The sequence below is a fragment of the Rattus norvegicus genome, chromosome 11, assembly GCF_036323735.1.
Source record: "Rattus norvegicus strain BN/NHsdMcwi chromosome 11, GRCr8, whole genome shotgun sequence".
Lineage (NCBI taxonomy): Eukaryota > Metazoa > Chordata > Mammalia > Rodentia > Muridae > Rattus > Rattus norvegicus.
Genome location: NC_086029.1, coordinates 93,129,417 through 93,142,183, shown reverse-complemented (window position 1 = coordinate 93,142,183; position 12,767 = coordinate 93,129,417). Strand labels below are relative to the sequence as shown.

General features: G+C 45.9%; 1 protein-coding gene across 7 annotated transcripts in view; it reads left to right on the top strand.

Moving 5' to 3' along the window:
* The first annotated feature begins 1,339 nt into the window (after positions 1-1,339).
* Positions 1,340-12,767, top strand: part of Vps8 (VPS8 subunit of CORVET complex) — a 234,143-nt gene continuing 222,715 nt past the window's right edge. For 2 of the 7 annotated variants that reach the window (XM_063270366.1, XM_063270363.1), the window contains exon 1: positions 3,642-3,790. The gene's annotated coding sequence lies outside the window, so the exon portion shown is untranslated. Of the gene's footprint in view, positions 3,869-12,767 lie in introns of all 7 variants that reach the window. The other 5 variants (XM_063270364.1, NM_001427620.1, XM_063270362.1 and 2 more) reach the window with 5 other exon arrangements.

Here is a 12,767-nt window from a genome sequence, read left to right as displayed (position 1 = left end):
GAGCTGGGGACCGAACCCAGGGCCTTGTGCTTCCTAGGCAAGCGCTCTACCACTGAGCTAAATCCCCAACCCCTTCACCTACATTTATATTCCAAATTCTTTCTCATCCAACTAGATTCGCACAATCTTCACCAGAAGTAGATTCTGTCTCAAGAAACTGGTTTCTACTCTTCCACAGAAAACAGTTTCTCACGTGTAGAGGTTTAATGATGAGATCAATTAAGCTGTACCTTCAAACTTCACTTCTTAGGCTGTCTCTAGCACATCTGCAATTATTTCATCTCTGAAGTGATGATGTCACCCTCACCCAATTGACTTCAAAATGTCTGGTCAAGTTGGTATTCTGATCTCCTGATCTCCTTTTATAAATCACAGATGCTCTTAATAGCACCTACAGTAGCTAGATTTTCTTGAAGGTTTTCAATTTACTTTGCACAGATCCATCAGAAGAATCAATATTTATGGCAGCTACTGCTTTATAAAACATATGACCTTGTTTTTCAGTGTTGGGGATCAACTCTGACACTAGGCAAGCACTGTGCCACTATGCTAAACCCTCAGCTCCACAGAATGTATTTCCTACTATGAATACAGGTTCTTACAGTTACGTTTATTTTTCGTGTCTATGTGATGTATATGTGTAAGATACCACAGCATGGTGAACATGTGCAGGTCAGAGGATTACTCTTTCTACCAAGTGGGTGTCAGAGCTCAAGCTCAGGTTGCTAGGAGCAATCTTGCAAGTTCAAGATTTCTTAAATATTAAAGCTTTCCAGCCATAATGGCTTACATTTAATCCCAGTAGTTGGGAGGCTAGGTCAGGAGGACTGTGTGAATTCAAGGCCAGCCTGGGCTACAGAGTGAGTTCCAGGCTGGCCTGGGTTAAAGTGAGACCCTGTCTCAAAATAAACCAAAACCAAAACCAAAACCCTGTTTGGAAGGGTGGCTCCTTGGTTAAGAGCACTTACTGTTCTTGTATATTCTTTTTTTTTTTTTTTTTTTTTTAAAGATTTATTTATTTATTTATTATATATAAGTAGCTGTCTTCAGAAGCACCAGAAGAGGGCATCGGATCTCTTTACAGATGGTTGTGAGCCACCATGTGGTTGCTGGGAATTGAACTCATGACCTCTGGAAGAGCAGTCGGGTGCTCTTAACCGCTGAGCCATCTCTCCAGCCCACTGTTCTTGTATAGAACCCAGGTTCTGTGCCTAGCACCCACACAGTGGCTCACAAACATCTGCCTGACCTCTGAGGGCATCCGAGGGCATCCGGCATGCACATGGTGTACAATTGGAGATGCAGGTAAACATCCATACACATAAAATAGTTCTTTTGTTTCTGTTTTTCAAGAAAGGGTTTCTCTCTGTAGTCCTGGCTGTCCTGGAACTAGATCTATAGACCAGGCTGGCCTTGAACTCATGGAGATCCATCTGCCTCTACCTCCCCAGTGCTGGGATTAAAGGCGTGCACCACCACTGTTCTGCTGGATAAAATAAAATTTAAGAGATCTTTAAGAAGTCATGAACTGGGCTGAAGAGATGGCTCAGCCGTTAAAGGCTAGGCTTACAACAAAAAATATAAGAAGTCATGAACCTGGGAAAGGGACCAGTGGGAGTAGTTAGACTGTATTTTTTTTTTTTTTTTTTTGGTTCTTTTTTTTCAGAGCTGGGGACTGAACCCAGGGCCTTGCGCTTCCTAGGTAAGTGCTCTACCACTGAGCTAAATCCCCAGCCCTAGACTGTATTTTATACATGTATGAAACTGTCAAAAGACCAGATAAAAAAAGTAAAAAGTAAAGTTTTTACTGTTATCTCTCCTCCAAACCAAACAAAAAATTATTATTCGATTACTCAAAAAGTAGGAGATTCAATGAGATGTGGGTACTTTTTTTTCCCCCATCTTTATTAACTTGAGTATTTCCTATTTACATTTCGATTGTTATTCCCCTTCCGGTTTCTGGGCCAAGGTAGTTTTTATTTTAAAACATTTCCTGAATTTTCTAAGCTTTCTATAGTAAGCATATGCTGTTTTCATTTTTAGCTAAGTAGCACTGGACAGGCAAGCATGTGAACTGCTCCATGTCGTAAACAAGGGTATAGGAGAGGCTGTCATGTAAAGGGATTTCCCAGGTATCTTGAGTTGAAATCTGCTCTTTTACAACACCACCCACAAGACTGAGGTTGCTTTCTTAAGTTATCTAGAATAAGTGTATGACAACTGTAAAATATTTTAAAAATGTCAGTTAACAGTCTTCCCATTTTTCAAGTCCTATTACCCCATTCCCCATGTGTCTGCTGAGTTCCGTTCTTTCCAGAACTTTTAACAGTTCTTTGTCACTTCAGGGCTCTGGTTTCACCATTCTGTCTACCCTGCTTTAGATCTCTCTCTCTCTCTCTCTCTCTCTCTCTCTCTCCCCCTAACACCCCCTCCCCATATGCACCCCCTCACCCCTAGTGATGGCTGAAATGTTTCTGTGGGTGATTCTTAAAGATGTTTGAAAGCCACTGCCTGAACCCTGGCCACATCAGGCCTGCAAGTGGTGTTAAGCAGTCTCCCTGGCTCCTGCCTACAAACCCCCCACCCCCACCCCTTTTAAGCTAAGGTGTTATTTTCCTTCACAGGTAACCCTAAAATTGACAGCCCTACAATTTCTTTATATCACCGTATCAACTGGCCTTTTCTGACATAGTGTTTGTACACCAAGACAGGCTTTTGTCTTTCCCACCTCTGGATCTGTCCCAGGCCAGAGGTATAGTGAGCGTGGTTGATATTCAGCCCATGTTGGCCCTACTGAGTGTTTTCTGTAATTCCTCCTGAGGAATCTTCCGACACTCTTCCTCCTAATTTCTCGACCACAGACAGGTCCAGCAAGTATATTACCTGCCTCCTTGGGTTAACGATACCTATCCTGGTAACAGTAAATGCCAAACTGTCCTGAAAGTTTTAGCTTTTTCCAGTGGCAAATTAGGAAAAAAGGGGATGCCTTTTTAGTTTAATAATGTGACCCACCCTATTATTTTTTATGTAAAGATGACTACTAAAAATGGTAATTTGGAGGATACTTTTCAGTATCCATGCTTATTTGCAAAAAAACAATGCTTCCCTGTTCCCCAACAAACTCACCAAAACAGACAATCCTGTGTTCGCCTTTCAAAAGACAATGAATTAGTGGATGCCACCAAATCCAGCGAAACGAATTCCATATCCACTCCCACCCCCACACTGTGTGTATCCATCCGTCCATTTTATCTATTTATCGAAACTGAGACAGGTCTGTCTATGTATCCCAAGCGAGTTTGAACTCACTATGATCCTTCTGCCTTAGGCTCCTGCGCACTAGGATGGCAGGTGCGATCCATGATATCTGGCTTTGGGGTGAGTTTATGACGGTCAGGTGAACTGATTGAAAGGGACTCTATTTACTAGACTGCTCCAGCTCAGAGGCCGGGCGACCGTGAGCGTCCCTGGAAGCCGGACGGAGTCTCCCTTTAAGGAGGGCGTGACGCAGAGGCTCGCACCGCCCAGCGCTGAGCGTCTCTGGGGAGGAGAAAGGAAGCGAGCTTGAGAGCTGCAGAGAGTGCGCGTGCGTGGGCTGCCCTCCTCGGGGTCACGTGGGCCGGGGACCCGTCAAGGCGGACGCAGGCTCAGGTAACGCGTATTCCGAACGGGCGGGGCGGGGCGGGTGCGGGCCGGCGCAGCAGGGGTGCGCAGACGGAGCTGCGCCCCAGTCGCAGCCAAAGACCCTGCGGCCACCGCCGGCTGTCTCAGGAGTCTGGCTTCGGACTAGGTTAGCAGTTTCCACTCCGGTCCGCCCGCTCGCGAGGGTACAGGACAGGCGCGCCCACGCCCGGACTGCGGCCGGGAGGTGGGTGCTGTCCCTCCCATGCCGCTCCTGTTGGAGGCTCTCACCCCGTAGAACTGACGTGCAGCCTGTGGGGTTGGTTCCTTCTCGCCTCTTGCCAAGTGTGCCCCAATCCGAGGGCCGCAAGGTGGAAATTGGGGGCACCCTGGTGCCTTGACTTGTCCAGGCGTGGCACTCGGGGACAGAGGCTCGCGGCAATCCAGAGTTTGGGTGTACTAAATGGACATGTTTTAAAGAAAGGCTTGTACTGGGTTATCCGGAGTAGCTGCCGGAGCCTTCTCTAAGTAGGCGGGGCTCTATTTGCCGGAATGCTAGTGACTGTACTGCCCACTCTACTGGAACCCCCCTCCCCCCCCCCAAAAAAAAACCCCAAGTAACGTAAGCACAGATGTTGGCTAGTGCCGCTAACTCTATTCCAGGTGTCTCTGTTTGGGAGAAAATTGCACATCGTTGTGTGTGGGTTTATGTTACACTTTTGTGTTTGAAGTGCTTCCAATATAGAGTGAGGACGGGGACCCACATGTGTTTAAGTCATGGGTTTGCTCATGTTGACATTTAAGCAGAGAAGTATTGACTCCTTGAGCACTGGCCGACCCGCTCTGTAGAATACACAATAAAGATAAATGGAGCAGTTTCGTTTGAACTGTTGAGTTTTGCATGTTTGAAGTGACTGAGTTATGTGAGAAAATTCTTTACAGACCTCTAACAGAATAAGGTGCTGATTTTTTTTTTCTTTATATGTTTCTTTTGTAATTGGACTGTTGGCAGTCTGTGAGTGCTTTCTGACTTCCAGAATTTTTTTTTTTGGGCGACTCCTAGTGTTATTCCCCCTAGTCTGTAAACATTTTAGCCATTGAGGCAGGAGAAGTGAGACCTCTGTGTGTGTGCACGTGTAACTCCTGGAGCTGGAGTTACAAACTGTTCTGAGCTACCCCGTGTTGGTGCTGGGAACCAAACTCTGGTCCTATGGAAGAGCAGTATACCTTTTCAATCACTGAGCCATCTCTCCTGCCCCTCTACTTTGAGATGGGCCCTGTTGCTCAGTGCACAGCCTGCCGATTCAGCTAGATGTATGAGCTAGTAAGCCTTAGGGACCGTGTGTCCATCTCTCCGTTCTGGACGTACAGACTCAGGCCACCGTGGTCAGGATTTTAGTGCAGGTTTTGGGGTATCAGACTCAGGTTCTCATATCTGTGCCTCAAATTTTTTACTAAGTCCTCACTCCAGACTTAACCTTGTTTTTTTTTTTATCAAAAATTAAATTTAATTATTATTACGCATGTGCATGTGCGCCTGCCTCTCAAGGCACACATGTGGCGGTCAGAGCACACCTTTGTGAAATCCTCTCCTCTCTGCCTTGTCGTGGGAACCGATTCAGCTTACCAGGCCTGCAGAGAAGTGCTTTGCCCCTGAGCTGTCTCAGTGGCCTTTCACCTTGCTTTTTTTTTTTTTTTTTTTTTTTGGTTCTTTTTTTTCGGAGCTGGGGACCGAACCCAGGGCCTTGCGCTTCCTAGACAAGCGCTCTACCACTGAGCTAAATCCCCAACCCTCACCTTGCTTTTGAGGCAAGGTCTCTTACCACCCTGAAGCCTACTGTGTAGTCTAGGCCGACAGGTCGCTGGGCCCCAGGGATCTGTCTCTACCTCCCCAGTGCTCGGATTACAAAAGTGGGCCACAATTGGCCTGGCTTTTTCTGCGCATTCTGGGGACTTAATGACAGACATCATTAGATCACTAAACTCCGGTTTCTGTGCTTGCAGGGACAACATTGTACTGACTGAATTGTCTTCCCAATTCAGTGAGGCCTTTTTTTCCCCCTCCAGGCAAGGTTTCTTTGCATAGCCTTGGCTGTCCAGTACACCAGGCAGTCCTTGAACTCCCAGAGATCCACCTGCTTTTGGCTCCTAAGTTCTAGGATTAAAGTATCCTACCACCAAGTGTGGCTTTTGTTTATCAGGCTTCATAGACATTAGATGACATCTTTTCTTGACCTCCTGTTCCCAGTATATTAATGAGGTCCTTTGTGAGTTATCGTTTGGGCTACCTTCACTGTATGTGGATGGCATCCTAAGTACATCGTGTGTTCCAGTCGGCAACCATAGGTTTCTCTTGGACTTCCCACTGTTAATGACTTCTGTCTAGACTTAACATTGGTTAACAATTACATGTTTTAAAGTTAGGCCTTTTTCTGTTACAAGTGTCAGGAAATCAATTCAAATGCACTTACGCCAAAAGAGATCTATTAGTTTACAGACCTGGGAAGGGATTGGGTGTCATTACATAAATAAAGGATTCTGGGTACCTTTCCCTTTCTTGCAAAGGACCTCCGGCGTTTTGGTCCCATCTCTGTTTCTCTGATTGCATCTCATTCTGTTCTGTTACTTAGTGTGGAAAAATAGATTCCTGACAGCTCCTCCAAGCCAGTGTACCCTAGAGTTGAGAAAACTCTTGCCTTCGGTACTTAGAAGTTCCAAGAAGGACCTTGATTCAGGCCCGACTGGAGACGGATTTCTGTGCATGCTTTTGTAGCTAGGCTCACGGGCACGTGGCTGGTGCACCATCAAAGTCACGTGGCTGGAGGCTTCCCAAAAAAGTACCTTTGAGGCATTCCAGGCAGACAGACTTGTGCTCTTAAGAATCCCAGTATAGGCCAGATAGTGGTGGTACTCCCCTTTAATCTCAGCACTTGGGAGGCAGGGGCAGGGGCAGGGGCAGGGGCAGGGGCAGGGGCAGGGGCAGGGGCAGGGGCAGGGGCAGGGGCAGGGGCAGTGGCAGGGGCAGGGCAGGGGCAGGCAGATCTCCACGGGTTTGAGGCCATCCTGGTCTACAGAAAGAGTTCCAGAGATACAGAGAGACCTTGTCTCAAAAACCAAACCAAACAAACAAACAAAAAGAATCCCAGTGCAGGTGGCTCTTGTCCCACATTGGAGCAGAGTGCGGTTTGTTGTTAGCACAGGTGACAGTCACAGGTAACACATGTGTCATTCCTATCTTCCAGCCCTATGTTAATCGGCAAATATTTATTGATCATCTGTGTAGTTTGCAAGTCATTAAGCCAAAGCACTAGAAGTGTGGCTCCCTTTTTCCTGCATAGTTGGAGAGAAAAGGCATCACCATTTGGTAAGTTAGCTGGTGAATCAAAAGAAGGAAAGTGCTAGGACAGAGTTAGGAAAAACAGGCCTTAAGCACAGGGTATCACCACCCAACCTGCCTATAATCCTAGCTTTTGGGAGCCTAGGCTTGGAGGATCATGAGTTCAAGGCCAGCCTGGGTTCCTAATGGGTTGGCAGCCACTCTGGGATTTTGATAATGGAGGAGAGGAGAGTTGAAGAGAACACAAGGGAGCAAAAGAGAGAGTGAGAGCGAGGGGGGAGGGGGAGAATGCAGTCTATAAGATGTAGATGATTCAGGAAGGAAGATAATATCCAAGTCACAGCTGGACAGTGCACACAAGGAAGGAAGGAACTTAGATATAGAAGGAAAGGAATGGGAGGAGGAAGTATAGAGGGAGAATGGAAGCCATTTTCATCATACCATACGCCAGCCTCGAACTCAGCAATTTTTCTGCCTCTGCCACCATGTGCCTCTATACCCCACCAGGTCCAATGGTGGAAGCTGCTCATGGAGGACTAAGTGTGAGCAGAAGTCATGGAGTCGTATAGGAGGAGAAAGTAGGGAGCACCTATGTGTCTGAAATTACAGGCTCAGCATCTGGAGTTTATCCCACAGCCGTTGGTGGGTTGCTGAAAGCGAGATTGTTCTCTAACAAACAAAATGATTGTTAATAGGAAACAAATATAAATCAACTTGATTATGGTCTCTTTCCTCACAAGATTACAAAGCAAAGAAGCAGAGGAAAAAATACTTGGATTAAGATGGGCAAGACTAGGGGGCTGGAGAGATGGCTCAGTGGTTAGGAGCACTGGTTGCTCTTCCAGAGGTCCTGAGTTCGATTCCCAGCACCCACATGGTGGCTCACAACCATCTGTAAAGTGATCCGATTTCCTCTTCTGAAGACAGTGACAGTGTACTCATATACATAAAGTAAAAATAAGTCTTAAAAAAAAAGATGGGCAGACTAGCTGGGCACTGGTGGCACACATTTTTAATCCCAGCACCCAGGAGGCAGAGGCAGGTAGAGCTCTGTGAGTTCAAGGTCAGCCTGGTCACTCAAGGAGTGAGTTTTAGGACAGCCACGGCTATACAGAAAAACTTTATCTCAAAACAAACAAACAAACAAGCAAACAAATAAGATAGGCAGAAGCAAGGCTAACTTAACAGGGCACACTAAATTAATTTAACTAACTTAAATGCCTTACCAGGATTTCATGGTATTTAATACAATATGGTAAATTTAGTTTTGACTGTGGTAAGTTAACTAGTAAAACAAGGGAAGTACCAAAACAGTGTTTAGGAAAACAGTCCTTAAGCAAGGGGCCCCTGAGCATCCTGTAAGGACTCTTAGAAGGAAGAGAGCATTGGTGCACTGTGGACTCCTGGGACTTGGATGGCTGTGTTAGCTCCAGTCAGAAGCTAGTCCAGGGTAGGCCACACTCCAGAGCCTTACGTGGGCCACTGTCATCAGTCACTGCTATTTATATGACACGTTTTCCTCTCTTTAAAAATGGTCCCTGGCTGTTAACTTTAAAGAATAGCTTTAAGAGGAAATTACCTTGAGAATGATCAAGATGTTGTATTCTCTTTTTTTAAAGATTTATTTATTTTGTGTATGTGAGTACACTGTAGCTGTCTTCAGACACACCAGAAGAGGGCATCAGATCCCATTGCAGATGGTTGTGAGCCACCATGTGGTTGCTGGGAATTGAACTCAGGACCTCTGGAAGAGCAGACAGTGCTCTTAGCCATCTCTCCAGCCCATGATGTTGGACTCTTAAGTCTGGAATTTTATTAGTCTAGCAGCACACATGGCACCCGTGCTTCTGAAACAAGTTCGCTGTTAGATTGGTGTGATTTCTTCCCTCGGATGCAACATCAGATGCTGTCTGTAAGCGCTGTGGTAGGGGAGGCATCCTCTTAGGAACTGTTAGAACGCTGGCTAGGTAAGAGTCCTCCTTGAGAAGTAGGAAGTTAGTTCCTTGACAGCCTTCGTGCTGGCCTGCTGTTGCGTGGGGCCTGAAGCAGGATCTGGTCAGCTGCGAAGAGTTGGTTTTATCGTTGGTTTACGGGTAGCAGTAGGCGATGAATCTCTACTCAGAAAGCCCCCGGTGGGGCCGCACATTCCTCGCTAACCCCTCCCCCACCCCTCCCCCTGCACCCCCCTTATTATTTTAGTTCTGTAGTTCAAAGTCCTACCTTGTCTTACTGAGATTTTGGTGTCGGGAGAGGCCTTCAGCTGGAGTTTCTCAGAGAGAGTCTGTTTGGTTGCCTTTGCTGTTCCTAGGGTCTGTCTGACTTCTCTGGTTCCTGACACCTTTCCTCCAGCCTCAGAGTCTGCCCTTACCAGCTAAGATGGTTCAGCCACCCAGCTACCCATCCGTCTCTGTCTCTGCCCATTTATCTTATTTTCCCTCTCTCCTCCTTCTGTGTGGTCTTTCCCACTATTTAAAGCTGCAGAGGCGCCCAGCTCCAATGGGTACATCCGAGACACAGACCCTAAACCTAAGATTCAAGGAACATCAGAGAAGAGGGAGGATAAAGACTGTCAGAACCAGTGGCTGGAGAGTTGATGCTCTCACAGAAAACCTGGGCTCTGTTCTCAGCATCCACCTGGTGGCTCACAACTGCCTGTTAACTCCAGTTCCGTGAGTTCAGGCGCCCTCTTCTGGCTTGTGAGGGTGCTGCAAGCACATGGCGCACAAACATACATAAAATACAGATAAATACATCTTTTTAAAAAGGGTTTGCAAGTTCTCTATGGCTGTGATGGAATTGTGCTTTGCAATGTGATAGGGATGCTACACTCTTGGAATACTAACAATACGGTTGTCTAAACAAGACCCAAATGATGACCACACCAGTGGACGTGCCAGTGGAGATAGGGGACAGTCCACTAGGCCCCACCCACCCCTAGATAAAGGACTATATCCAGTTAGTTTTCTCCAGGCACGAGCCCCGGATAGATTGTCAGATCCTAAGTGGTCAGCTCTAAACACATGTGCGTGTAAGTAACTAATATTAAACAACTTAGTGGGTTGTGTGTGCATGTGCATGTGTGTGCACGTGTGTATATGTGAGTGAAATAAAAACGGAAGAAGAGGTCAGAAATCCCCGAGTACCTGGGCGTAGGGACGATGGGAGGATTTGGAGGTGGAAAGGGGAAACTATGTAAACACAGTGCTCAGATATGGAATGCTAAAACAAGCTTCAGAAGAATAAAGCTTATGTCTTGAGGAACGTTTGAATATTGTGGTTGTTTTTGCTCAGTGGTACAGACAATGAAAGACTGTAGAGGAGTAACTCGTCATGAGACTTTGAAGGGAGGCGTATGAACATCGGTGTTGCTGCTGTGTACGCTCCTTGGTAAGGAACAGCGCCTTGAGTAACTGATAGGTTGCCAGAGAGAATTCCCTCAGCTATGTTTCTAGGAATGTTTTGATAGTGTTTGTTTCAAAGATAGAGCATTAGAGTTTGTTGGAGAGAAAATAGTCTGGGTTTGGAAATGTTCCAGCTGCGAGAGAGTCAGTTTCAGCTTGTGAAGAGCCAGTTTTCACAACTTCACATGTCTTACACTTATTAGCTGTTTATTCTCTAATACCCTAATCCAGTGGGTCTCAGCCTGTGGTTCGGGACCCCTTTGGGAGTTGAACAACCCTTTCAGAGTCACCTAAGACCACCAGAAAGCAGGTTTATATTGTGATTTATAATATTTTATTTATTTATTATATATGAGTACACTGTAGCTGTCTGCAGACACACCAGAAGAGGGCATCAGATCTCATTACAGAGGGTTGTGAGCCACCGTGTGGTTGCTGGGATTTGAACTCAGGACCTCTGGAAGAGCAGTCGGTGCTCTTAACCACTGAGCCATCTCTCCAGCCCCTATATTGTGATTTATAACAGTAGCAAAGTCATAGTTATGAAGTAGCAACAAAAATATTTTTACGGTTGGGGGGGTCACTACAACACGAGGAATTGTATTCAAGGTTCTCAGCATTACGAAGGTTAAGAACCATTGCCCTAATTGAAGGCACTATACGTGATAAAATTGTCAGTGAATTTGGCTTGTTGCTTTAAAATAGCTAAGCTTAAATGTGTTGTATTTTATCGTTTGTGTGGCGTGTGTGTGTGTGTGTGTGTGTGTGTGTGTGTGTGTGCGTGTGCACGCATGCGTGTGCGCTAGGAATGGAAGAGAAGATCTTGGGCACGCTAGGCAAATAATCTTACCACTGGCGGGTGGTATCCTCAGTCTATTTAAGTTAATTTTTGACAGCCGAGTTCTCTTAAGGCTGGGGAGGTGACTCTGCAGTGTTTCCTGTGCAGTCATGAAGAGTGGATTTCAGATTTCAGCCCCTACATAACGAGCCAGGCAAACTGCATGTGACTGTAACATACAGTTATGTTTCCTCTGAGGGGAGTGGAGAGAGGAGGACCACAGGGGTTTGCTGGCTTTCAGCCTATGTGGGAGACACAAGTGTGGGGCTGAGGGAGAGACCCTGCCCCAAAGGAATAGATAGGGAAAGAGGAGGGCACTTGATGGACGCTCCTGACCTCTGCCCATGCACACGGGCAGTGTCTCTGCACACACACACCTAGTTCTCAGCGGCTCAGCAGATGCCGTTACTTTACTATCATTGTGATAGGGATGGAGACTACTTACAGAAGGGAGAGTTCATTTGGGCTTATGGTTTTAGAGGAATAAGAGGCCATCATGGCGGGAAGTGACTGAAGTACTAAACTCAGGGTTCACATCTTGAACGTCAGAAGGGAAACAGAAAAGACTTCGTAGCCCCAAAGCCTCTGCCTTAGTGATGTATTTCCTCCGCTAAGGCCACACCTCCTAAGCCTCCCCAAATAGCGCCCCCATCTGGGTACCAGGCATTTTGATGCCTGAGGCTGTGAGGATATTTCTAATTGAAACCATCTCAGAGGTCAACCTTTGTTTCTTCTTTCATTCACCAAGGAATGATAATGTACTAACAGTTCACTGTGGACCCAGGGGTTGGTGGGAGTGGCGTTTGTTCCCTCCGAGCACTGTGTAATTTGAAGAGCCTGAACACTGAGAGTTTTGCTACAGTAGTCCCCCTTTATCCTTAGGGAATACATTCAAATACCCCAGTCAGTACCTGAGTCTACAGACAGTATACTGTAGTCCATTAGTTACTGTGGGGGATTAGTTCAGGGACTCGCTGACACAAAGCTTAAGATGGTTAAGTCCTTTATGTAAAACAGTACAACACTTCAGAATACTTACACACATCCTTCTCTGTGTTTTTTTTTAATAATTAAAAAAGAAAGATTATTTATTTATTTTGTATATGTGAGAACACTGTTGCTGTCTTCAGACACGCCACAAGAGGGCATCCAATCCCATTCCAGATGGTTGTGAGCCACCATGTGGTTGCTGGGAATTGAACTCAGGACCTCAGAAGAGCAGCCAGTGCTCTTAACCGCTGAGTCATCTCTCCAGCCCCATTTAACATTTTTAATTCATGATTGAATGAAAAGCTGAATAATAAAAAGTGAGACAGTGTCTACTGCTGTAGGAAGGACGTCCTACTGTGGTAAACACCTCAGAGGACAACTTGATGCTTTGCTTGTTACTACTTTGGATTATCTCTTTGTTCATGTTTACAGACAAAAGCAGGCAGACTGAAAAATTATGCCACTTGTAGTCTAATTGAAACATAATCTAAAGACATTCAAAATAAAATTTAAACATCCAAGCTTTTTTTTTTGTTTTTTTGTTTTTGTTTTTGTTTTTGTTTTTGTTTTTCTAAGACAG